The sequence below is a fragment of the Geospiza fortis genome, unplaced genomic scaffold (genome assembly GCF_000277835.1).
Source record: "Geospiza fortis unplaced genomic scaffold, GeoFor_1.0 scaffold64, whole genome shotgun sequence".
NCBI classification, from domain to species: domain Eukaryota; kingdom Metazoa; phylum Chordata; class Aves; order Passeriformes; family Thraupidae; genus Geospiza; species Geospiza fortis.
Window position 1 is genome coordinate 1,436,841 of NW_005054461.1, and position 26,007 is coordinate 1,462,847.

Below are 26,007 nucleotides of genomic sequence, written 5' to 3' on the forward strand. Positions count from 1 at the left end.
CCCCCAAAATAATTCAATTTCTAACTGCAAATGCTTTTCAGTATTGAAGGAGGTGAATAGATCAAATTTATATATGTCTAGGTTGTTTTCTGGTGTATATGTAGCTGTGGAAGAAGCTGTTCTGCTGCTTCTTCAGAAATGTCCTTGTCTTTACGATTTATCTGCTCCTACATTGTAAGGCAAGAAAACAATTTTTTTGTTTTTAACTCAGGTTTCAAAATATTATGCCATAAGATTGTTTGCAACAGGGTGAGTAATCGGACTATGAGACCCTGTATATTTAACCTTGTGTTTCAAGAGAATGTAATGATTCAGAAGTATGGAAAAAATGTAAATACAAAGATTATTAACAACTTCAAATTTTTAATAACAGATGTGGAACAGAGGCATTGGCTGAGAAGGTTATATCTAAAATCATAATGAAGTATAAAATTGGCTTTTTTCCATACAGCTCACGTTCCTGTCTTCTTGCATCTATCTCCACCTCTGTGCTGTGGTTGCACATTGCTATAACTTTCACACTCTACAAATTCTATAAGCTCTTCCAAGAAGACGTCACCCCCAATTGCTTGAGCAATAAAAGTGCTTAAATAATGCTGCTCTGCTGAAGAAGATTTGCATTTCTGGAGAAAGCTAATTCTGCAGTGGATTAATTCTTTTTTGAATTGCTGCTGAGAGGAAATGAACCTGCAGAGAGACAGCTGAGTCGTAAATTTCTTGCCTAAGGTTACTTAAGGTCTCAATGTTCATTCCGTACAACTCGCTTGTATTGGACACATCAATATTTACTTAACTGAGAACACACTAAGCTAAGTTACTATGATTTTACTAAATTGGCAATGCATTAATAAGCACAATAACTAAATTCAGGTAAAAATTTAAATTTGATCCATAAATCAGCAGTTTCAGTTGACAGAAAATGGTACAAATGCGGTAAACTCAACCTCTGAACCACAGAGACTGCAGTGTGCAGACTTGCCTTGGGTAATTGTAGATAGATTTGTTTCAGCACCAAGACACAAGGTCTTGGTTGACTTATGTCAGTAAATAGCAGTGCTACTGTGAAAAGTGTGTGGCTCACCTCGGAAATAAAGCTATTTTAATCATAGAGCAGCATCATGGAATGATTTAGGTTGGAAGGGACTTTTTGAGCCCATCTAGTTTGACATTCCTGCAATGAGCAGGGATCCCTTCCACTATAACAGGCTTCTCAAAGCTCCATCAAGCCTGGCCTTGGCTGTTTCCAAGGATGGGGTATCTACCATCTGTCTGGGCAATCTTTTCCATTGCCTCACTATCCTCATTGTCAAAATGTCACCCTTACAGCTAGTCTAAATCTCCCCTCTTCTAGTTTAAGGCCGCTGACTCTCATCCTACTGCTACATGTGCTTGTAAAAGTCTGTTCCCATCTTATAGGCCCCCTTTAAGTACTGAAAAACTGCTCTAAGGTCTCTCTGGAGCCTTCTCTTCTCCAGGCTGAACAGCCCCTGCTCTCTCAGCCTGTAGGAGAGTGTTCCAGCCCTCTGATCTTCTTCATGTCCTTATCATCATGGCCCTGCACTTTTAGCACTAACCTTCAAGAAATGTTAGCTTCTGCACTCATGACCTAGGTATAATCTACTGAAACAGCTTTCAAATAGAACTGCTTTTGAATCAATGGCTACATTGACTTTTTAAACACCTTTAGACTCATCTTTAGAAAATTGCTAAATTCTATGTCATTCCTCTACTTTTAATTCATTACTTCAGCAAGTAGAAAGTGCTTCACCGCAGCCTGTAAGGGTATCAGGGTGCTCTGCCCCTCTAAGCTTCTGTCTGTTGAAGTGGGTCTCTCCAATAAATCAAGTCTTTCATCTCATCTTTCTTCTCCAGACTTTCCCAGGCAGGGAAAGATTTGGGGCTTCATAGGTCTGTGCAGAAGGGGAAGAAAGCTACTTCTTTTCTGCTGGATCTTTGTTTTTTCTTTGTGTGCCAATGTTTGTTTTCATGAAGGAGTGACGCCTCTGTGCAAATAGTATTAGAAATGTAACGTTTTATTTCAATGCTGCAGTATACTACCTCACCTTTTTAACCTGAAAAAAATGGGCTTAGAATACTCTTACCTCTCAACACTTCTTTTTAGCTTGAGTTCTGTTGGTCTCAGATTGCCTTTTCTCAGAGTTTTGATTTGTTTTCCACTCTCTCTCTGGATGCTGTTGCAAGCAATCTCTATGAATCCTTTACTGCAGTTTTAAGGAAGCCTTTTAACTTGTATGTTGCTGATATGGCTTCAGTCTTCCCACCTGCTTTCAGACTGCTTACAACTAGGTCATGTGGGGCAGGTTGGATAAGAAAGAAAACAATCTGTGCTGGTTTGGGCTGGGGTTGAGTTGATTTTCTTCACAGTGGTTGGTATGGAGCTGTGTTTTGGATTTGTGGTGAGCACAGGGTTGATAATATGGAGATGTTTTTGTTGTTGCTGAGCAGGACTCACACAGAGCCTTTTCTGCTTCTCATACTGGCATGAGGGTGAGAGGAGTGGGGGTGCATGGAAGATGGAAGGAGACAGCCAGGATAGCTGACCACAGCTGATGACAGGGATGTTGCAGACCATATGACATCATGCTGGGGATGTACATACAGCTGGGGAGAGAAGAACTAATAGAGAGATCTCTAGAATGATGGCATTTGTCTTCCCAAATCAGTGTGTAAGCATCCCCTGCTTTTCTGGGGATGGCTGAACACCTGGCTGACCACAGGAGGGGATGAATTAATTCCTTGTTTTGCTTGTGTGTGTGTACCTTTTGCTTTACCTTTAGAACAGTCTTTACCCCATGAGTTTTCTCACTTTTCTCCTCCCAGTTATTTCTCTGATCTTGCTGGGGAAGTGAGCAAGTGGATGTGTGGTACTTCGTTGCCAGCTGGTTTTAAACCCTGAGACCATCCTAAAACTGTAAAAAATGTTGTTTGGCAGGGAATTCTTGGGGTCTCTTCTCCAAACTTCTGGTTGAAATAGGGCTGTTGCTGTAGCAGATTAAGTAAGTCATGTTTACGTTTAAGAAGTTTTGAAAACCTCCAAAATCATAGATTCTGGCTGCCCCATGACTAACCCATTTCACTGCTGCACTACCTTCTGGGTAAATGTATCTTTTCCTAATGTCCACCTTAAGCCTCCCAAACTGCAACACAAGTCCATCTAGAGCTTCTGCAGCGATGAGTGGCACCATCAGCTTTCAGCTGCCATTTGCAGAGACTTAGGCTGATCACCCCTCTGCAAGCCCAGCTCCTCTGTCTGCTCTTCACAAGACCAAAGTCCAGCTCCTCACATACGTTCTGTGTCCCGTCCTAGCTTTTATCTGCTGGACCCTCTCCAGTTTCTCCATGGCCCTATTAAACTTAAGGACCCTGATCTGCACGTACATGGGGATTCATCAGTAATACTGAGAGAAGGAAGCTAAGAACTTCCCTCAGCCTGCTTGCCATGATCCTCACATGGGGCAGTCCATAACCTGCCCTATTTACAGTAGTGCCACACTGTCAGCTTGTACTCAGCCTGCCATTCCCTGTTGTCTCTAGGTTCTCCTCAGCAGGACTGCTGTTCATGCAGTCAGTTTCAACGCTGATTCAGTGTTTTGCACTTCTTATTGAACTTCCTGTCTCTGCTCTCCCTAATGATTAGCTCAGCTTCGGATTGCTAGACGTTTGTCACGGTCAGCAAAAGTCTGCTTTTATAAAAATATCTAATGACTTGCTGAACACATTCACTTTGTTATGTCCTCTTTTATAACATGCATACAAGCATTGCTCAGCTTTCTGGACTTCTAGCAATGCAGCTTTTGGGATGCTAATAAAAATTCATGACTTGTCCTATTGGCTTGTACCTAAAAGACCCTGGACAACCCTACTTTTATATTCCTTCAGAATAAATCCTATGTACAGTAACATCACTGTCTGTCTTGGTCTATCTTAAATCTGTGTTCCTGACTGAACACAGTCTTCCCTGCTTTATTTCATTCTTATGGAACACAGTGTTTCTGTTCATCTCAAAAATCAGTGGGCGACCCAGAAAAAACTGTCATGTACTGTACCTGTACTGATACATTCCTAAGAACCAGCTAAATGGCTCCCTATTGACCCTTGTAGACAGCAGCAGTTTTCTGATGGGTACCAAAGACTTTCTGTCCTCGTCTCCAAATGTGTCTTTGTGACACAACTGCATTTCAAACACATTAAGTTTATTTTGAGCCCCATCTGCTGCTTGGTTAGATGTGTCTGTAGGGGTTGCAGAAGTGTCTCCCTGTGACAGTTTAGGAATATCTGCTCTGTTCCCTTTAGCAGATGGTCATGTGAATGTCAAAAGTTTTATTAAAGTGATGTCACATAAACTACTCACTTCATCATAGCAAACTGGTATGGAAGTTTTCATTTAGTGGAGATGAAGAAAATCTGCTCTTCAGAAGTCCAGCAATTATGCAAGAATTCTGGTTTGTAAAAGCAGTTGTGAATGTAAATACGTTATTAAACTCTGATTGTGACTATTTAATGAATTGCAAATATTTAGCGACGACATAAACAGAAAACAGGTGTTCTCTGCTGCCAAGACTTCATTTCCCACTTTCCTGAATCCTGTTTTATTTGCTTTATGGTTATTATAATGGCTGCCACCGAGCGCTGCCACTTCAGTGTGCTAACCGTGACTCACAGAAGTGCCTCATAAATTACATCAATGGGAAAGCAGATGAGCACATGAAGAGGAGGTGCAAAACTCATTAGTCATGCACTCTCCTTTTCTGGGGACTGAATTGCCTGACAGAAAAGCATTGTGAGCGCCTCGTGCATCTGTCAAGTCCACCAGATGCCAATCTTACTCTTGCAGTTTTTTCTGAAAGCTATGAATCGATATGCATTATTCAGTATTGTAAAACAGGACCTTAATTAAGCGGCCAACTAAAGCAGAGGGAAAGAGGTAATCACCCAATGCACACTGAGTTTATTCAGACAAAGGGAATAACATAGATTATTGCTACTTGAAGCAATATCTAGATCACAGTCCTTTTATTTATTTTTTCACATATTGTCTTGCACGGTGATTCAGTGAGGACAGGTATTTTGGAACAACAGAATGAAATGAAGAATCTGTGAGCTAGACATTGATTTTGATCAATCTGCATGAAATGAAGTGCCTCAGTGTACTAGATCAAAATCAGAAAAGACACAGTATCACACTCTATCTGTATTTTTGGGGATGAGCCAACATCTTCATTATAACCTGTGTGATTTTGGGGATTTATAGCATACCTATGATACTTCACCTAAGGCTGAAACTGTGTAAGACCTTCAAAAGCTTTCCAGGATTTTTTTATTGGTTTATTTTCACAGAAGGATCCTAGTGCATTTATACAGGAGCACAACATATTTAAAAAAAAGGTACATTTTTTTAAATCTCAGCAGCTGCAAAGGTTTTTTTCTTTGTGAAAGGGTCTCGATAAGCTTGACAGCAGAAAGGACTGCAATCTACTACAGCCATTTTCATGGACTGATCTGTCAGTCAGATCAAACTCCCATTTAGTGATCATGTAAAAATGAAACTTGAAGGCTTTACCAACAGTAGCAAATGTCAAAATGAATCCACACTATCCTTTAGCCTGAAAAAAAGGGCTTAAGAGACCACTTACAACAACCTGGAGAAATAAAATAATGATCATGAAAGCTTTAAAAGAGCAGTAGATAGAGTACAGAAAAAAATCCTCACAAACTGAGCTGAGCCCCATGAGGAGGCACAACACAGAGGTTTGTTAATCTTGAAAATGTTTGTCTCTCTGATCAGAGTGCCGTGCAGGACTCCCAGAAAAAGATCAAATTATGACCTTTTTTCTGTATGAGGATGCATTAAATCAGAACTGTGCTTAATATGTCCAAATCATCTTATATTATAACCCAATATAAACCTGCCTCTCCTTCTCCCAGTTCTTCTCTGCATTCAGAACAAACACAAATATAAACATGCTGAATCTGGTACCTCCAGCAGGTCCCCGAATCCAGTCCCTGCAGAAGCTTCAGGACGTCTCTGGTGCCAATTTATCCAGTTATCTGACTCTGTTGTGTGGCTGGCAAGTTTGTCCTGTTTACAGCTAACAGGCATATGTTAGTATTTCCTGGCAATAGGGCAGATGTACCCAGAAGGACAAAGCCATTTGAGTCTACTTGTTCAGGTGAAGCTCTAAATGGACTGCAGCACTTGGGCAGAGTAAGAAAAGTGGGAAATAATAAGTGGTGTTTGCTTCTGGCACTTTTTTGATTCTCCTCAGTTTTTACTTTACTTTGTTTTTGCCTCTTGTGCACTAATATACTCTTCAGTTTGTTTCTGTAACTCAAGGACAGAATGTGCACTGAAACTTTTGCACGTCAATATGTCTCTATGTAAACCAACCTATTCTTACATTCTTTCCACTTTTTTTTTTCTCTCCAATGAGGATAGTAATTTATATCCAAAAATTTGCCACGACTCTACTCTTCATTGTAAGAAATGTTATATTAAAAAAAATCAGTGGTTGACCTGCACACATCTGATTGTACCATTACAAGCACTCAAGAGAAATGTACCAGTAAAATAGCATTGATCAAGGTAATTTTACTATCACAATAATAATGATACTAAGAAAAATCCTGTTCACCAGCAGGGGACTTCCTTATTGATAGTCCACATGCTATATGCATATTCTGCATTATGAGACTGCTTTTGCCAAATTGGTATGTTGACTGCTTTATATGCCACAACAATTAATAATATAAAGACTTACAACTGCCATCTTTAGGAGCTAAAATTGTGAACTTAGCTGCCAGATAAAATGCTGTCTTGGGAGGTGGGATGTGTTGCTGTGAAAATGTTCACACTATATGTTGTTTACAGCCCTTTTATGAAAAATACTCCTTGTGGAAACTGAAACTTGTAAGGAATTTTCAATGACTAAAGCAAGCTGCAGAAGGAGCATTGCTGTGAATAGATAAATTTCTGCTTTCAAAGCACTAAACAATGTGAAAGCTTGATAAACACATGCACTTTAGGAGACCTCAAATCTGAGGGAACTGGGAGAGGAGCGAGGGGCTGGGGCCTGCAAGTCCAAGCATCTTGGACTGCTTTAGGTGAAGCAGTCAAGAGAGATGACTCTTTGCCTCTGCTTGGCACTGGTGAGACATATCTGGACTGCTGCGTTCAACTCCAGGCTCCTGAGGACAAAAAGGGATGTGAACTTATTGGAGAAAGTCCAGCACGAGGTCACGGAGATGATGAAACATCTTCAGCATGTGGGAAGGCTGAGAGAGCTGGGGCTGCTCATCCTGGAGAAGAGAAGGCTCTGGGGAGTCCTTATAGCAGCCTCCCAGTAGCTGGAACTGCTTAAATGACTTGGCCTTCATCCATGGCATTGTCCTTCATGTGTGCTTCAAATTTCCATTCATTTCCCCTGCCTGCCCTGTTGTCATCACAGGGGTTCCATACCATTGTCTCCTTACCACAAAAGTTTCATACCTTCTTGGTGTGTCTCATGGGCAGCTCCACAGAGCACTGACTCTATTCTTCACAAAATAGCCAACTGACAATATTTGATAATTGGCCCAGCTGCAACTCCTTCGGGGTAAGATTACTTTCTACACTATCTTTATTTTCTTATATTCTATCCCCCTACAGTGCCCAACCTGGTTTGGGTAAGTGGAGCTGAGCAAGGCCAGCTCCATGCAGCTGAGAGCAAGAGGATGGTTGCCTGAACCACACAGTCTTTAGACCAAAGGCCAAGCCCATAGGCCCAGGATACAGTTATTAGGTGTTGTGGGTTTGTCATTCAAAGCCTTTGGGACGCCCTGAAGGACTCTGTCACAGCTGACCAGAATGGGTGTTTCTGTAACATTGGTATAATGTGCGCCCATGTGCTCTGGGCCATGGGTCCTTGTGTCAAGGTGGTTGAGTCTGGCAGAAAGAGCCAGTTCTGCCATGCTCTTGCCCATATTTCCAGTTTCAATTGGTGATGCAGTGGAACTGCATTTATATTTTTTGCAGAGTAAACTAGTTGGACTTACTCTGAGCTGGTGCTCAGGAACAAATAAACCTACACGTGTGTATGTATTTTGAACAACCAGGGAACTGGCATGTAACATGAACATGTAACTTAAATTACTTGATAGGACAGATGTTCCCAGATAATATTTTAGATTATCTAGAGTCATAATTTGACATATGCTGGATTAGAGATTTGGATTCAGGAATAAAAGAAATTCCTGAAACTCCATGAAAGCAGTTGATAATTTTACAGACAGAGCAAATCTATTTAGCACACTGTATTTGACCAATGGGTAGCACATTTGCCTCAGTGAAGTTGTCATTTCTGACAGTCTTTCAATGGCCTATATATAAAGAGAAGCTGCAAAGTAAATATTTAAATGCACGTAAGAAGTCGGCCTCTTTTTATAGAAAATGTGAAAGAAAACCTCAGACTATGCACTTCAAGTCAAGCATAGGCTCCCTCAGATCTATTAAGAAAAGCACAAACTAAGTCTAAAGCTGTTCAGATTTCTCTTTGTCTGTAGATTTCTGCCTCCATGTTGTCACTTGTTTCTCCTGCATGCCACACCATAAGCACACCCAGTTCTTCCCTAGGGAAGGAACAATCTCTCAGCTCCTACCAGGAGATCCTTGCACTATAAGATGATAGTCAAAAACCAAGGTCACACTAGAAGTCTAGACATTGTTGTCATACCTTTTCCAAAAGGACAATCCAGGTATGCACATAGCTCATTTTATGCGTTACAAAACGTGTCTGAAACTTGCTCAGAGTAATTTCTCCTTCTCAGGACTTTGGACTATTTTTGCTTAGAATTGAAAACTACTTTTTGAAGATTGGTTTGGGTTTGTTTAGTTTTGGGTTTGTTTTGGTGTGGTTTTCTTTTTTTTCCCCCTCGGTTGTTTTCCTGAAGAAAGAAGCAGTGAGTACTGCACTAGGCTTTGCACACACTTCCAGTTAGGTATTTGTTATAGCTAAATATTTGACATAATTTTGCCTGGACAATCAGCACAGTTAAACTTGTTTACAAAAGTTGTTTATGGTTATCCTTATGTTTATGGTATGTTTACGGTTGTTTATGTATATGGTTATGAACTGTCTCTCCCTAAATACATGAATTTTCATTGTCAGCAAAATAACTGCAGTCCAGTTTGTGTTCTCATGAGACCTAATTTTAGAGTTAAAAACATTTTGGATATTTTTGGTAGGGTTTATTTTAAAAAAGGTGCAGCAGATCTACCCCAAGTGGTGGTATCTCATCACTAAAGGAAGTTTTTTGTAACAGGAGCTCAGAGACCAGGACATGCAAAGAAAACCAGACTAGATCTGCATCCAGGGGCTGGTGAATGAGTTTTAAGAGGAAGGATATGAGCATTTTAGAAAAAATTTCATGCAGAGAGGGACTGAGAAAATAAGTTAGGCCAGGAAAAAAGGGAAAAATACCCATTATTTATCAATTGCAAAAGAAAAGCAGTGATTACTGCAATAGATCAAAGCAATAGAAAGGTGGATAAAATTGCTTGGCTTTCTGTGTTAAAAAAGGAAGAAATAGAAAAGCTTAGCAAGATAGAAATTTAAGAGTGGTAGATGCCATCCTTGATGATAACAGTTATGGCAAACAACTGTATTCCATGAATACGTTTATAAAATAATTCTGGATACCTATAGTGATCTGAGTTTCCTATTTTGTTGTCTAAGCATTAGCTCTCCACCAGCAAATCTATGTAGGGGAGAAGAAAATTAGTTTGGAAGGTGATACCCAAGTAGATGATTCTGTGCTGGATATGCTCTACTCAGTTTAGTTTTCATTTACTGAGTGAAAAACAAGGCATTTGCTGTACCTGCAGCACTAAATTAAGGACATAATCATTCCAAGCTATTAACCTACCCTGTATTCCTACCCTGTTAACCCCACACAAGTTCATAGTCCTGAGTAACTTCCACTCTTTGCAGAAATCTGAGATCCTTGTAGAATTCCTGAAAACCAAAAGATTCAGCATGATGAAATGAGAAGGAACATTCTTACAAGCTACTGAAATCCAGATACTGTCTATATGGAGGTTATATACCGAATAAATGTGTATATGTATATGACCTCCAAAGTTTGAACCACTGTTTCTCACCTGTATCCTGCCTTTCAGTCCAACCACTGCTATTCCCATTTTGTTGCCAATTGTTAGAGATTTCAAGTGTCAGTCATTTGTGAATCAAGATGCAAAACACATGTATTTTCTTTCCAGCTTGTGGCTTCTAATCACAACGAGCAAAGAGCATGTGAAATATGGAATCCTACCAGAAGTTAGGAAAACCAGCAGGAATTTTTGTTCATAAACTTCCTGTGTCTAATTGCAGCATACAGGCAAGTAACCTACACTCACATCAGGAAATATGAAGGGAAGGTGCTCACACACCTAGAATACTAGAGCAGCCTGACAGCTTTCAGTGGCTGACCAGAGAGAGTCACTGAAGGCAGCAAGCAAAGGTAGTTTTCATTTGCAGAGTAGATCCAGACTACATTTCACATTCTTGAACAATTATAGGTTATTAGTATCAAAAGTGAGAAGAAAATTATGGTTAATTTCATAAAAAGCCCTATTATGGAGGTAAGAGGAAGCTCTGAGGTATTCATAGATTGTGACACCCTGAAGTTGTAGCGATAATATGAAGTAAATCAACAGGTTTTGGTAAACTCAAAATGAATTGCTAGAATGTGGACCCATCTCATATTCTTCCTGTTTATTAAATCTTTTCTTTAAAGAAATAATGCCAGCCTAAAACAGTTCCCTTTAATTGATTTCATTTGCTGTCAGAAAGGACCTGGGGATTTTCAGGAACACAGCATGGTGAGTCAACCATGCAGCCCTGTGATAAAGCTCAAAGAATACTGAAACTGCATAAGCAGGAGTAAAGCCAGAAGGTAGAAAAGTGTTTTCTCCTCTCTGTTCAACACTGGTGAAGTTGTATGGAGACAACTGGCCAGTGGAGACAAATGGCCCAGTTTTGCCACTCCGTTACTATTTATGGGAAGGATAAGAGAAGGATCTTGTTGCTTTCTTTGACGACTGAAAGAGAAGGTTTAGAAAAGATAGAGATGCTTTTTAGGGATAAAAATGATAGGGTGAGAGGAAACGGACAGACATTGCAAAGTGTGAAATTCTAATTAATTGTTAGGGGGAAAAATTAATGAGATTGCTGAGAGACTTCATTAAATGTCACACTTCAGGATTATTTAAAATGTAATTGCTCAATGCCCTGAATAATGGGATCTAAGTTGGTTCTGTTAAGAGGTAGAGTTTGAGCCAAAATGATCCTTATGGGTCCCTTCCAACATACAAAGTTCTATAATCCTATGATCCTGCTGATGCCTGCAGAACAAATTAAAATCCTTTCTCATCTCAACAGAGCCAGATTATTTAGAAATATATTTTTTTAAAACAGTAGGTTAAATTCACCAGTGAAATGGCTGCATCAAAGAATGGAATTGCATTGAATGTTCCTGAATTCTATGTAAAACAAGTATCAATTTTAAAAGAAGGTAAATTTTATATTGGAAGAGTATCTGTCCAGGACAGTATGACATGACACACTTTCTTATTTGGAGACAGTGTTTAAATCCTAGATATTTTAAATCCTGTGGGGTTTTTTGGCCAACCAATGTTTAAATATATTTACAAAGTTGTGTTTAACCTGCTTTTTTATGTTATTGCATTAAGTGTGGATTGTGATATCTCAGGGAATGCTTTCAGAATTCAGGATGCACAGAGCCCTAATCTTCAACTCAGCCTTAAGCTCTGAAACAATAATATGCACATTTTTATCTCAATTGTTCTTCCATAATTTATAGTGAATGTAATTGGACTGAGACTCTCATAATAATGTGAACAGATGTCTTTGCTTGTAATATGTTGTTCCATATTAGATTCTATTTTTATTACAGTTGAAATGGGTCTTTAAAGCACATCTCCTTCCTGTGAAGTATGAAACAATTTAGAAGTCCAGGAGAAGTGTCTAACTGATAAAACAGATACAGATGGGAGACAAAAAATTTGTATCATCCATCAGAGAGAAAAACCATAACTTTATGAATTAAGTGTTTTAGACTGGAGAGTGAAGATACTGCCTCAACATTTCTTGGACATTCCTATTACAAAATTAACAGCATATTATAAGATAAGATAGCCAAAACAACAAGGATCATTATTGTCCACTGGGTATTTCCCATTGTCTGTCACAGATGCTTTAGTGAAAAGGATCAGACAAACAATAATTCAAAAAATTTACTAAGACTTGGTCACACACCTAAACAAATTCAAAATTGCTCATATCTATAGAGGAATACCTTAGGAATACTTTAGTCTATTTTAGAAGATGTCTGCAAAAGAGAAGGGCAAAGAAGTACCTTCAGACTCTGCCTTCTGTAGTGATTAATGGATTTGCCTAACCCAGGTAGGATTGGGTACCTGCTCCCCACTTCCTAACTGCAGTTCATCTCAGTGTAATAGACTTTACTTGACATGTCCGCAGAGGCATTCCATAAGTGTTTTACATCAGGTAGAATGAGAACCCTGGATGCAGATGTATCATAGAACTGAGTAGAATATGCTGAATCAGAAGGAACCCATCAGGATAATTAAATCCAACTCCTGGCCCTGCACAGGACACCCCAAGAATCACACTGTGTGCCTGAGAGTGTTATCCCATGTAGATCCTTTCCAAAGCAATGCCACACCAGTGCTGAGTGCACTCCTCAGCTGTCCATAGCGCTGCCAAAAACCAGTGCACTCTTCATGTCCATGGGACACCACTGTACATCGTTCCAGCTGGCAGATTCTGCAGATTTTGCAAGAGGGGGAATTTACTGGCACACAGTGAGCTGCTGCCAGAAGGAAAGAAGGTTGTAAAACCATTACTGGGGGAAACACTTTAGGTATTGTTTTCAGGGAGATATGAAGTTCAATTTAATACTTAAATTGCTCATCCAAAACATGTTCCTACTTGTAGCACAGCAGAACTTTTTCACTTCCCTGAATTGGATTGGTCAGTTTCCCTGTTCTCCATTCCTGTACCTACTATGCATCCCCAAAGGTGCCACAACAAATTGACATTGAAGAGATTGGGGCAGTTTGGAAGGAGAGTGAGAGGGCTAAAGGAGGGAAGGTTGTTTGGGCAAGGTGCCCTAACTACTGCAAGCATGACAATGAATGGTGCTGATCCTGAGAAAGCATGATGAGTGTACATGTGGAGAGCCACCACCAGAGCTCTGGACAGGTAAAATTCCTACCGGGAATGACAGACCCTCTACCTCTTCTCACTATACCTGTGATCTAGAAGAACATTGTACTTGTTTCAGAAGTAGGTTAAACACAAATAAATCACATATATGTGATTCATGTGGATGTTTTGAAAAGGCATGTATGAGAGTTTGTTCAGTGCTTTCAATCTGTGCAGTCAAAAATCTTGCTTTGATTCATTAACACTACAATTTAGTGGGAACAGGGAAGAAACATCTTGAGTAGTGTTGCCCTAGAGCTGGCAGAAGCCCTCATCGGTATCTACGAACAGATGGTGAGCTCAATAAATAATATTAAAGCCAAATCAAGAGAATGCAAGACTTTTAGGACAAGGATGATACACTCCCCTGCTCTTTTTTCAGCTTTACTTTTTTGACTCCTCTCCTTTCCTTTACTTTCATTTTCTCTCCCTCATGTTAGTTTTATTTGTTTATTTATTATATTTATTTCTCCTCAGTCTTTTTTTCTGTTGCATATTTCTCCTTTTGGAGACAGGAGGAGGATGGTATGCCTTGATATAAATAAGTGAAAGGGCCAATAAACACAATTGGGCCAATTAGATGAAAGGGCCAGTTAGATGAAAGTATACTTTTTTTTTAATGAAGACAGTGGCAAATTGCACATGCTTAGAGAATTACTCTAATTTCTCTTCAAATAAAAGTTGTCTTTTTAAAAAAGAAGTTAGAATGCTACCTGACTGAGTGGTGAATAAAAATTATAGCAAAGCACTGTGGCTGTTCTTAAACAACTGCTATTCCCAATTTATCACACTGGGAGACCTTCCAAGCTGCTCCTGTGGATCGTTATTTCCCCCTGAGCTGCATAACAAGAAGAGAGGGTTAAACTGACTTTGCCCAAGTATCCTTGCCTTTCAGCAATATAAAGTCTGAAAGACACTAGGCAATGACAATAAATCATAAAGAGTGCAGTGTGTTTTGCCAAGTTTTGTTTGGCACATGAAGAACAACATCTCACACCAGGAAAGGAACAGGCACTCTAAGCAATTGTTAAGCAACAAAGACTCTATTTGCAATCTTGTTTGGCTGTTCTTGTTACCCAGTATTGACATCCTGGAGAGGTTTGAAAGCAGAGAGTCAAAATGATCTCAACTCTGAGAAGATACATGACAAAGTAAAGCAATAACAGCCAGTATTTCTTGTTTAAAACCCATGAATTTATTCTACAAGTAGTTAAAACTCATTAACAACAAAAAAGAGAAACATTAATAAGGATAAAGATGATGAAGTCGCAATAAAAGAAATTTAGATTGCAGTGCAGAAAACCTTTCTAGCAGTGGGATAAAGCATTGGCTGACAAAAATATTTTAACTCTGATGGAATATGTACAAGAATGTACCGAGACCTGCTTTTTTTGTTGGAAGGGCTCTAAAGACATTTAACTACATTGTAGGACTATATTCAATTAGCCAAATTGATTTTTTGTGCACTCTCTTCAAGCAATGAACTGCAAAATACTCAATATTCCATCTCCTTTAATAAGGGTCTGTGTGCATTCTTATGTTTCTTCAAAATAACAGAATTACTTTGGGATAAAGAATGCCTGAGCTTACTTTTATTTTTTTTTCCTCAAAAAGCAAAATAAAGACACTTAGAATAATAAATAGCAGAAAAGGAGGAAATAAAATTGGATATTTTTGTGCTTAACTTTGAATGCTGAAAACTGTGAATGAATGATGGGTACCTGATGATAGAATCATCTACCATATACAGGGAAGTTACTAGAAACTAAATCAAGCTGAACAGCCATCTGTCAGAAATATTTACGCACATCATTGCTAAAACCACCAAAAAACCCATCCGATTTTTATTTAATTTATGATATTTAAAAAATAATTGTATTATCTGGTTTGTCTGTTCCCAATAATTTTTGAAAATATGGATAAAGTTTCATAGATTTTTAATATTTGGGGAGGGCATGTTGTATTAGATGAAAGTACACGATTTTTTTTAATAAACAGTATCAAATTTAACATTGTTATCTCCTTGTCCATAGTACAAAGTTTTTAAACTCTGATCAACCATCCTAAAGTTAAATGGGAAATGAATGTGTTCGGCATTTTCCAGCATAAAAGCATAAGGTGAAATTCTTACGCTTTTCTGATTCTCAATCCCATTGCATGAACAGATGGAAAATACTGCATGCTTTTAAGAATTATCAACAAATCAAATCTCTGTTATACTACTAAAGTATGAACGCACATTATCCCAGAAGAATAAACAAAAATGTGCTTTTACCCTGCATACAGAATTTATTTTTAACATTCAGGTTACAAGATAAACAAGCAAGAACACAATTACTGTAGAAATATGTCCTGAGCAGAATGTTCAGTAATGCAGTCTTGCAGTGTTAATGATGTTACACGTGTATGTGTGCATTTTCATGCATGGTATGAAAAGCCACAGGTGTATTTTTGAAATCTCCATTCTTGTTTCACAGAATGGAAATTCAAATGCTCACACAGGTGAAAATTCTTATTATGGTCATAATCTGATTCATCTCATTAGGATGCTACTTTAGCTGTAATAGCATTAATACCTTGGACCACTATTAAATTAACAGGAAAAGCAAGTTAAATGAAAATTTAATGTAATTAGTATCAACAAAGTTGAGACCCAACCCCCATTGCTGAATTATTGAGATCAGGTGTACCCTATTGATTATACCATCAGTTGCAATCTCAGGACTAAGTCCTTCTTTTAACCTTGTGAACTTTTATTCTGGGAATTTTTCTGCTGGTTCATTTGCAGCATTCCTGTCTTAAAGCTTAAAACAATTAAAACAGTTTTGTATCCCTGAACTGATTTCATGTTACAATATATTGATCCTTCATGTATCCTGTAAGACGGAAATGGTAGAGAAATAATAAATTGGTGATAAATATTTTTTTTACAGCTGAGTTATTTTTTCTCTGCCTCTTTTGTATCCTTTCCTTATTATTTTTGCTGATCGTCTCTCTGCCTTTCATCTCCTGAAGCATTTAAAAATTATTTACTCTTAATTTTCATGCCTGCACAGTCCTAGGATACTTTTACATTTAATCCAGTAGTATTGATCATCCTCCCTCTTTCCTTATTACTGAAGGATCGTAATGGTCCTTGCTAATGGTTCTTTTACACCACCATTCAACTATTCTAGCTCCTTTCTGGCCTTTCTGAAGTTCTCCTCAGTAAGTGGAATGTGCTCTGGATTTCCAAGGTGATGGATGATCAGAATGCTCTCTCTGCTGCCTGGATGAATAGTTTATTTAATTGATAGCTTCTTTAAAAAACAAATAAATCATAGACTCAGAGAAGGTTTTAGGCTGGAAGCTCCTCTTGCAGTCACCTACTCCAAGCAGAGCTAACTGCAAAGCTACATCAGGTTGGCCAAGGCCTCATTCTGGGCAGTTTTAAAATCTCCCAAGGATGGTGATTCTGTCTTTTCTCTGGGCAGTGTCTAAACCTGCTTTAGTAAACATTTCTTTGCCTCATTCAAAATGTTCCCTGCTACTAGCTGTGGCTGTTGTCTCCCATGCTTTGAGGAGCTCTCCAGTGTTGATAGTGTCTGTCTTGAAACTGAATGGATGCAGGGGCTGAATGGATGCAGGGACTGAATGGATGCAGGGGCTGAATGGATGCAGGGACTGTCTTTGCTGCTCCCACGCTCTGCATGTGTTACGATCGCTCTCACAGGATGACTCTGCAACTGCCATATCCTCAATCAGGTCCTCATGCCCTGCTCAGAACCATGCCAACAGGTGCTGAGAGTAACTAAATGTTAGTCATGATCCATTTAAGGAGGCTACATGGACTATTGTGTTTCTGGAGAGGGCTAATGATCCTTAGTGTGCCTATGTCCATCACATTCAAGTGCTTTAATCCTCTCTCTAAGTAATACAAGCCCACAGCTCTTAATATAGTTTCATTTCACAGAAAAAGCATTAATTCCTTCAAAGTGACCTTTCCCCCCACCTATTTTTGAAAATGCAAGTGTATTTATTGCTATATTGCAGGTGGTAAGAGTATCTGAAGAGAAGGACAACAGACCATAATCTAAATATCCAGAAATAAATAAGCTGGATCAATATACTGTAACAGATTGTTTTGCTCATTAGAAGGTAAAAATAAAAAGGAAACTTGTCAATCTACCAAAAATCTAGCCTTTCAATAAGGATATAATTGGAACAAGCTGTCAAAAACAACTTTGAAATTAAATTCACAGCAGCTGGTACTCAATACATTTCATGACAGGTCATCAAAGATAAAAATTTACCTCTACATGTTGCTTCTTTCATCTCTGTCAGATATTTCAAAATGTCCAGGATTTTTAAAGCAATATTAACTATTTCATGTTAGAATAACACACAAATTGTGCCTTTATCTTAATTGGAGACTTTTCCTTTGCAGAAAAACTTCACTGTAACCTTTGTTACTGTTAGTATTAATATTTTCCTAACCTATCCCTTACAGCCTTGACTAGTCCTTAGTTTTGTTGTAGCTTTATCTCTGTAGCAATAGGTGATTTACTTCCTCCTCTGTAACTAATACCCAATATTATCTATCAATCCACAGACTGTGGATACCATCTTAAGTGTGAATATTTCTTAGGCACCCAAACATACAAATCCAGAGGTATTTAGAAAGACAGAGGATAGTGTTAACAGTTAAATCCGATAAAGATCACTGCACTTCTGCTCTGCAGCTCATTATTAAAAAACCCAACTCACCTTTTTCATAATACCCTCATTGTAAAGGAACAATTAATGATTGTTTCTTTTCTACATTGAAAATTGTCTTTGATATTTTCTGTCCCTACAGAAACTTCCCCCCCCCCAAATAGTATAAACTCCCTGGGTAACTAGTTTCCTAATTCAAGATAATCCATACATTCAGACAAAATCCTGTCTCAAGTGTGATATGTCTGCGCTGCAAGGAACTATCAGTGATAATTGTAAAGCAGAGTGTCACCTCTGGCAGTGATTGCACATTCCTAGGCCATTGCTTGAACTTGGGAAGCTGGAGCTGTGGAATAAAGAAGCCTTGCTCTCCATGGGTAGCTGCCATGCACCTGTTAGAAGGTTCCTAGGAATCCAGATGATTAGTTGGTTTTCACACATTCCACTCTTCTGTCATCAAGGTTGGTGAAAGATTAAAACTGGTTACCTATTTTTGTATTCATTGTGTTTTGTATCCATCTCCACCTCGCCCTGCATCACCTTTACTGATCCTTTTTGTCATTTGCAAAAAACTATAGTGGTGGGGAGGATGTGTTACAAAAGTAAAAGGATGAGAGCAAGCACCTGGGGACTGTGCTAGACCTCAAGACATCCCTTTTAGCAAAACTTTTCCTACAATTTTAAGAAAACATGTAAAATTATTTCAAGGACCTAGCTCAGGTCCAGGTCTCCAGACTGAACTTGCTGCAAGCTGTCACTCAGAATAGTCAGAGTTGTATACTTTTAGGGCTGGCATGCGTCTGCCTTTTTTTTTCCTTTACTCCAGAATATGTTGACTGGCTGCTCCTCTCACTGCTTCCTTGGTGTGTGAAAGAGAGAGAAGGAATGGGTAGGGTTGAAAAAAATTCATTACACCTGCATCCCTGCACTGCCTGCACTCTTATTCTGTAGCCGTGCCTTGGCATTCAGGTTCATAAGGGAAGGTGTAATCTCAAAGAATTGCTGTAGACCTGTAAGCCTTCAGTAAAATAGAATTCTTTACTAGGGAACTGGGGTCCCACCATTCAAGATGGTTTTATGAGCAAAATATCAAAACCACAGTGCTTTTGGAAGTTTGAGGTCAATGCAGCAAATATAATCCTGTGAAGTCACCACTTGAGCTCTTTTAGCAGTATTAGTTTCACTAATAAAGGATCTTGAATTGATTAAATTAGCATTTTATTTATTTTTCAAAATACAGAATACTCAAGAATTAAACAAATCTTTAGTCTTTATATTATGTTACAAGAATAAGACTGCATTTTATGGAATCATAGGATCATTTAGGTTGGAAAGGACCTCTAATATCATGAAGTCCATGATTATCATAATTATCGCATGATTCATCTAGCAGCTGGGTAACATTTTATGGGAAGGTCTGTTGCCTCAGTATTGAAAGTGAAATATATTTTTCAGAGAACAAGTGCAATATTTAATTTTGGCCAGTTTCAGTTTATTAAATCTCTGTGCAACAGAATAAGATTTCCTCTTAGTTTTCCCCATAAATCTCTTTACAGCATTTTGCAGACTGCCTTAGATATACAAAATTAAATACAAAGCTGTGTTCTTTTGACCTGAAATCTTTGACCTGTGAGATAAAGTGACATTGTTTCTGCTTGAGGACCAGTTCAGCTAATTGCTGAGTGATGGCTGTGACACAGCTGCTCCACGATTTTGTTCCCAAGGTAACTCTGCCGTACAAAGTGATTCAGAATCAATCATTTGTTTTATAGGGAGACAGCAGGTGTTACATGCTGCACATGGGGAAAATAGGCATTTTTACTGAGAGGGTCATCCTTTTATTAAAATATCCTTTCATCTCCCTTTGTGACGTAGAAGGCACGTTTTCAGTGTTATAGCTGAAAGAAACAGAATGTTTTCAATAGGAAGGATACTCAGGAATTTCTCCTTTGCTTAACATGAGTTCCTCGGGACTAACATCAACATAAAAAGCTGTAATAATACAGCAAAGAAATACTTTTACATCTTCTCTTACCTTCAGCAAAACTATAGAGCCTTTCCCTCTGCCCCTCACCTAAAAGTATTGCTTTACAACAGCAGTCAATAAGCTCCTTTATATTCACAACACACAGCAGAGACCATCTCATTAAATAGCAACGTTTGGCAGTAAGGACTGAGTTCATCTCCCAGCAAAGTCTGATGGATTTCTGTGTTTACAGTCAGAGATGCTGGACTGCATTTGCAGCGCTGAAATTGTTGCTGGGGAAAGCAAAAACTTCTACACAAACAATTACATATGCCTTCTTGTTCTTGAGACAACATCAGAAAAATAAAATGTAGAATTTTTTCCACGCCCTCTGAGTGAAAGAGGCCTAATTTTTCATGTGTTCAAAAAAGAAACAATTTTAACAGAGACCCTAGCCCAGATCAGAATTTATTAGAATAAAATAGAGAAATACTTCTGTCTGCAATGCATTGAAGTATCTGTAAAACTGAAAGAAGGACATGGGTTTTGAATTGCTGATAACTTTCTGTAGTTGCACAAAACAATCCTTGATTTCCATCAGGTTCTACCTGGAGGCAAAGCCCCAGAATCTGCCCTATTATTTCTAAGGAAAAATATAAAATTTTGAAGATGACACAAAAGAAGCTTTTCTGAGTTGGGTAAAAAATGCATTTTTAACAGCTGCACAAAAAGGTAATATTTCCTTATTTTCTAAATATTTTTTGAGTTTTATTTCTTTGTTTAAGAATATAACAAAAGGTTTCTTCAATTGTATTAAACCAAGTTTTCTTAGCTAAGAGCTGTGAAGAAAATCTGTGATTGAATTCCAATAAATTGACTTTTCTATTAAAGCTGGTTTCTTTTTAATCCAACCACAAACCAGCGTTAGCATAAATTCTTGTGAAACAAGAGGAGATCCTGTCAGATTAATTTAAAGCTATGGAAAATCCCTTTTCAGGTTTATTATAATTTTACAAGTTTAAAACTCAGTGATTTTTTTTACCATTTTATTGCTTGGAAATATTTTTTTTAATTTCAATAGCTTCCTTAACATTATTTTTTTCTTGAAAGGGTGTGGTGGATTCCCCTTGGCCAACAGCCAAACTCCTTTTTTGCAAAAAACCTACCTTAAACCAAAAGATTAAAGCATATACCTCGCATCTATTCTGGACAGAGTTGTATGTTCAACTACTTTTGTCAATTTTTATCTTGATTTACTCAGAGGCTTGCATAAGAATTAAATAGTTGGTGTGGGGTTTGGGTTTTTTTGGTGTGGTTTTTTTTTTTTTTTTTTTTTTTGGTGTTGTTGTTTTGGTTTTTTGTTTTTTGTAGTGGTATCTGTGTGATCCTGACTATATTTTGGTTATGGTGCATAGATCTGAAGGTGCATTGCATCTGCCTTTTGAACTATTAGAACATGAAGCATAGGCAAATCAAAGATGCAGGTTAAGTGAAATTCAGTAAAGAGCTGCATTTCTATGATAAATCAACAGCCTCAATGGAAAAACAAAACAATTTTTTTGATTGAAAAAAGTAAGTGGTGGCTGACTTTTGCCCTCTTGCTATTATAGGGCTCATCATATAGAGATTAAACCTCTCTGATTCTGCAAAACCATTTTGTGATTTAAGTATATCAGTAATCAAATCAGGAGTTCCAAGTGCATTCTTTAAAAACATGCCCTTCAGTACAGACTGAAGCCTATTGAGCTGCACACATTAGGGATGGCTTAAATAAATCTGTAGAGGTGTTACAACGCAAATGGAACTCTGATTGACTGAGGTTTGTGGCAGTGTTAGACAAAGCCTGTTACCATTACACTTCTCCCCACAAAGCAGGCTAAGTTTTAAAAATAAGGAAGATACACTTTTCAGTGCATTTTTATAGCTCCTGATTTCCTATTTCTTGAAAAAGACAACATTTTAATGTAATTTACAACTTCTAGAATATATTGATTCCTGAAAATTCAATTTCTTAAAGAAAAAAACCAATTCTAGTGGTATGGAAGCATTGATACTGCCATTATAATCTCTTCAGAATCCCTGGTATAAGGAACACATTTTCTAAATGTGTCACTCACAAGAGACATCAATTCTTTGATTCTCCTGATGGTTTAAAATGCCTGACTATAATATTGTGCAGCCTTTTTTATCTCCAAATTACTTGTATCATGACCCTGTAGGTCCTACTGATAATTTCCATGTTTTTTCTGCATTTGATTTTCCCCTCTCATATTTATTTGCTTTTTTATTTCTAGTAAATCTCACCTGTCCTGATTCTGCATGGCAAGAGCCAGTGGTTCCTGTGATTTCTTAATGACTTCCCTCTGCCTATGCCTTTCTTTACTGATGTTGACAAGATGCTTGTAGGTATTTTAAAAATAAGTTTCTTTTTAAAAATTATTTTAAAAATTTTTTCAGGCAAAATGTTTTATTCTCAAATATTTGTTCTTACAAAAAGATCTATTTTCATTCTTTCTTAGAGAAGAACCACAAAGTCAAGCCCTTCTATGAGACATAGTGATAAATTAATGGTAGTCTTACATGTTTCAGACGTCATAGATGCACATAATAGTTACTGTAGTAGTAGTAGTAGTAGTAGTATTCTCCTAAATAAGATAATGGCCTTGAGGAATTGCCGCTCGTGAGGAAGCAATTTGAGCCTTATGGTTTTTTGTGTTTTGCTTTTTTTTTTTCCTTTTCATTTATGGAACATATTTCTTTTTACAAAGCTGATGAAAACTGAAATGTGGGCAATTTTCTGTGATGTGTTGAATCTTTTTAAAGATTGATGGCCAGATGTGCAAATGGTCATGGATGGCTATAAAAAGCAGGAATAAAACAACAAATGTGTCTGTCTGATCAGCTATGTGGAAATTAAAATGCCATCACCCTATGCAATGTCAATTGCATTATTTTGATCAAGCCATCACTACACCACCAGATTGAAAAAGAAATTACAGTATCTTCAATTAAATTGAATTTCCATATATGCCTGCTGCAAAGACTGCTCCTTTTTTCTTTTCTTTTCCTTTGCTGCTTCTGGCTTCCTTGCTCCAAAACAAATATCTGATTTCGTGCTTGGCCCTCTAATTTTACCCTTATCTCTTTCTCTGCTCTCTCCTTGTCTTTGTTTAACAAAAAAAGCCAAGCAAATCAATGCATTGATTTTCTGCAAAAGGCTCTGTTTCTACCTGATGCTTCAAATGCTTTTGAAATGAGAACTGTAGTACTTTACTTTTTTATGTAAGTAAATTTTAGCAGTCTCTGATGGCTGTAACTGTAAGGAAAAGCAAGCAGCATATCCTTTTCTGACTGGGGGATAAGGTTATGTAAGGTCATAGGGATATCCCTTGAGCTAGCAACCTCAGCACCTGTGAGTGCATCTCATCAGGTCACACAGACCCTGTCCAGTTTCTTTAAACAATCCCTAATTTAATAACTCAAATGATGGTGAAGTCTTCCTTACCCTAGACTGTTCCACTGCTGCAGGGGCTTGGCGCCCTCCTGGAGGCTGGTCTTGCTGGTAAAATCTGAGCCAGGAAGCACAGAGCATGTTGTTCTTTCCTGACTTGCCCCATGCAGCACTGGGCCCTGTTTTCCTACCTCACTTGTTTGTGGGTGATGCATCAGTAGAAGCCCTCCTTGTTTTCCTACATGTCCCTTGCCAGATTCAACATGAGATGGGCTTTGGCTTCCCCAGCCCCATCCTTGTGGGCTCAGACTGTGTCTCTTGTTGATATCTCCCTGCTTCCACTTCTTGCACATTTTTTAGATGTATCTTCAGTCAGGAACTCCTTGTTCCTGTTTTAGTTAGAAGCTACATGAAAGTTGCTGGCTACTTTTTCTTGAATTTCTTCACGTCAGGATGAATTATTCTTGAGCTTGAAGCCAAGAGTTGTTATTCAGCAATTTGTCTTGTTCCTTCTTCTCACAACCCTGAACTCCACCATCTCACAGTCATGGCAGCTAAGGCTGTCCCTGACCTCCAAATCCACAGGACTGTGAAGCTTTCAAAAGTCTGAAAGGCTCTGACTGCTCCTCCTGTGGAAGAGAAAGGTGTAAATGCTGGTACAGATGGGCCATACACAAGCAAGGGCCTAATGTGTTTTCCAATTATTGTAGATCATGTTTTTACTCTTTATCAGTCTTGAGATGCTATCACTTTTGGGACATGCTAAGTAGATCCAATCTTCAAGAAAATGACAAGTTGTCTTTATTGCAGACAAGTGTTCTGGCTGCATAATTAGAACCACAAGATCAATTTCATTTATGTACTTGCTATAAGATGTGCTAATATTTTGTTTTTTTCATTGTGCTGATAAGATGTGCTTGTGTGTGTTAGTAAGAGCTACATTTTGTTCTCCCTCATTTGTGTTTATTTGACTGAGTTCAGAGTTCAGCTTTAAAGCTTATTACTATCGCATTAAGAATGTTTTGCCCCAAAAGATACAATGACCAGTTCTATTACAAAATCATTGTGCCAAATCCAATTAGCAAAGATTTTTTTATGAATTAACCTTGTCACAGCATAATATATACACTGCACCTGCTGTTCTGCTTTAGAGCCAGACTTCAGCCCTCCTACAGTTAAGTCCTTGGTTGTTTTGCTGATCCCTTTCAGCTCACTTTTTTCCTCCTTGCGTTCAGACGTCACCACCTCCAGATGTCCAAGATTTTCTGCCTCATTTATATGTATGATTTCCCTCTTCAGTTTGTTCTTTCATCATTCTCAGTACTCTCTTGTTGCAGAAGTCTGCAGCAGATGTTTGATTTTTTTTGCTTGTACCTTGCCTTATCTCCAAGGAGGCTTGCAAATTCTCCAGACAGGAAGGCAAGGCTGATCACTGGAATCCATGAATAGCCAAAAGAGAAGGTTATTTAACAACCTACCTAGGGAAATAGCATTAACAATTTTTTAATTTATGTGCTTAAGGGAATCTGACCCCCAGATTGCATGAACCTCCATTTTGGCAAATGGAAAAGGGGCATTCTGGTTTGGTGGGAATTCAGGTTCCCCCCACTTCTGGCAGTTCCCTGCGAAGAAAAAGTGCAGGTAGAAGGAAGAAGTTTGCCTTTGCTGTATTTTCTTCCCTGTCTGGAGGGACCCAGTGTGACAGTATGAGGAATAGAGACTGTGAGCCAGTGTCAGGGTAAATTTTAGAGCTCCATAAGGGGTTCCAGGCACACTGGGGACCTGAATGGCTGATCCAGTGTAACCAGTCATGGCTGACCCCACTCTGCTAATCTCACTGAATATTTGGCTGTGACATTGTACCCTGCCCCTGGGAAGTAAGACCCTACAAAACCTCCCATCCTCCTCAGCTTCCATGGTCTTTAGCCAGAATCCTGGCCTGCAGCATCACAGGCTGCCTCTTTTGGGGCCATTCCTGAGTAGTCTATTTTTCCTGCTGGATTCGACACAGATCTCCTGCTTCATCACCACCACCCACAGCATCTGCCTTGAGAACAGAGGCAGGTACAAGGAGTATCCTTCTCCCTCTGGCTGGTAAGGGAAGGAAAAGGAAAAAACGTGGACTCTTTGCTGGAATCAGATGTTTCATGGTACTTGGGCAGCAAACACAGAGGTCTGCACTGTGGGCCATCTGTCATCTCTTCAGCTGACAGCCTGACTTGAAAACAAACCAAAGGATCAGCCACTGGAGAGTAGGCTTGCACGGCCAGCATCCCTGTCAGATGGACTGCTGTCTTTCAAGTACAAGGAAGATGGATGCAGCTAGCACAGCAGGGCACACACACTTCCTGACAAGGATGAGCTCTGGAGCAATATTCATCTGGTGTTCAGAAAGCCCAGCTCCTCCTTCTGCTCCCAATGTCTCTCCTTCTCCAGACACTTACACTGGCTGGCCAGAATAACCTGAGCAGAGCCCACTGGGCCCGACATACCAGTGAGATGAAAGGACAGGGGTAGTACCTCCTTTACCTGCCTGGGAAAGAAGAAAGGAATCATGGCCTTAAATGACAGGAAGAGAAGTGTTTCAAGAG